Here is a 2,381-nt window from a genome sequence, read left to right as displayed (position 1 = left end):
TCTAAATTCCCTTTGGTGTTATCTGCTGGCCGGTAAGGACTGCCTGCGGTCGCAAGCCGTTGCATGAACGCTTGCGACGCGCGTATTAGATTTTGGTTTGGGGTTTTTATTTTGTCTCAGAATTTAGACTTGAGTTTGTATGGCCGGAGTGCTTAACGCCTGATATTTCGAGCGTCGACACAAGGGGTGCCGACGGGAAATTGGTTGTCTGTTTCTTTTGGTCAAAAGTGTCTTTTGTTATTTATGTACTGTATATTTTGTTATTAAAATTGTATTTGTTTTATCTTAGCCACTGAACTGAGTGTAGCTTCTTCCTCCTAGCTTGGATACCCCATCTCCATCTAGGGGAGCGTGCGAACCGACAATAGAGCCAGTAACGATTGCGCTGTGCCCTTCCTCTTCGTAATAATAATAATATAATAGTAGAAAAGAGGAGAGGAAGCGGAAGGGCGCGGTGCAAGGGGGCGTCAATTGCAGCGGCTGGCACTGCTTTCTTCGAGGTCGGTGCGGCCTTGTTAGTACCGTGCCTCTAGCGCCGCTCTACTTCTTTGTATCGTTGCTCCTGAGTGGAAGAGAACTTAGTTGCCTCAGACGGTGCAGTTTGACTGCTCGCCTTCAGCACGGCCTTTAATTCCTGTGAGGCGACTGTGTATGTGCCATACAGGGCACTGAACTGGATCTTCCCTGTTAAAGCCTGACAGTAGTTCTCGCCGTTTTCGTCTGCCGCGCTGACGATGGATGGCCACTGCTCACTGTCACCAACTGAAACTGGAGTTTACCCTGCCACGTCCTCGATGTTGCGGTGTACTTGAAGCAGCTGTTTCAGCTGTGCGTCGGGGAACTCAAGTACCAGCCGCTGGTACTGTGATTTTAGCGTTTGACGCTTCTTGGTCCAATGTGCCCGATATCCCGGCACTGTTACGGCAGACATATTTGACACGACAGTTTTTGTATTGTGTTCACTCCAGTTTTCGAGGAACCACTATCCACAATGAATATAACTAATAATTCACTATCGAACACTCCTCTCTTCACTGTTCAATTACAACCGATTAGAACACACAGCTAATCGTCAACAGTCTAACCCTGCAATGAATCCAGCAATGTTGAACCGAACTCCTTCTTATCAAAATTTACTCCAATGAACTTACACTCCCTTTCTTCCAGTCATATACTGCTACACCAAACTCACTGAGTAACGCCCGCATTTTCATTCCATTACCGTTGGTTGGGCCGCGGTTCACTTGGCGTTGGAGCTGCGATTATGGGCGTTGATTGGATAGCGCTTTTGTTGGTGTCTAGAGAGCCAGTCTGCAAGCGATGTATAAGTATTGCCTGTTTTCGGTGCACTGCGGGAGTTGTCTGTTATGCACTGTGGGAGTTTTCCACAGACCTTTACTATGGAACACAATATGACCGAACGATGTCAATCGCTGTAAAATTCTTGACGAGATCCTATTTGCAGACATCCCTATTGGTGCGTGCTTGTATATTTATTTATTTCGTCTATAGATCATTGTTACATGATATAGGACAAGTCAGTTACTGTACATTGGCTGATTGCAATAAGAGATTAAGTTACAATACTTAAAATTGTTTACAATAGATTACAGTAGATTACAATAGTTAAGAGTTCGTATAGTGTAAGGTGGAATCCATATTAGGTCCCATCGGCACGTCGGCTTCCATATGTCCTATTTTACCTGTACTGTTGATTATGTTTATGGAGAATTTGATGGAATGAGGATTGGCAGGGGAAACCCAAGTACTCGGGGAAAACCTGTTCCAGCATCACTTAGTCCATCACACATCCCACTTGACTAGACCGCAGCGGTGGGAAGCCAGTGACTAACCGCTTAAGCTATGGCGCGGCCTTTGAGATAGTATTGGTGAATTTGGTGATAGCACTGGTATAACGTTTCACTGTAGACTCTACACGGCAACATCTTATTACATCTGTTCTCCCTTCCTGGTATCTGCAATCTCTCCAGAGTAGCCCATTCAGGTACATCTCCGACTGTGTTATCTTGGTTGCTCAAAAAAAGAAAGGAATACTGCGCAGTTATAACCTGAACGTAGAAATGTTCGACGTAATAACGTTAGAACGGCAATCCAAAATAATAGAAGTCATAAAGAGCGTCGAATGAGATAGGCATCACAGAAAATCAAGAGGTATGATACGATTCTAGAAGGTTCTGATGATGGTGTATAAGACTGGGACTTCTGTATATACTGATTATAGCCACAACACTGATTTACAGGTTAGAGCTGATGTGGTTCCACGTGACAGAAAGGAACATTATTATGCTGGGAAATATGAAAGCCATACACATAAAAAGAGAGCAACAAGTCTCGAAACAGACGTTATCACGTCTGTCGTA

Source organism: Cryptotermes secundus, unplaced genomic scaffold (assembly GCF_002891405.2).
Source record: "Cryptotermes secundus unplaced genomic scaffold, Csec_1.0 scaffold38, whole genome shotgun sequence".
Lineage (NCBI taxonomy): Eukaryota > Metazoa > Arthropoda > Insecta > Blattodea > Kalotermitidae > Cryptotermes > Cryptotermes secundus.
This window is presented reverse-complemented; position numbering follows the sequence as displayed.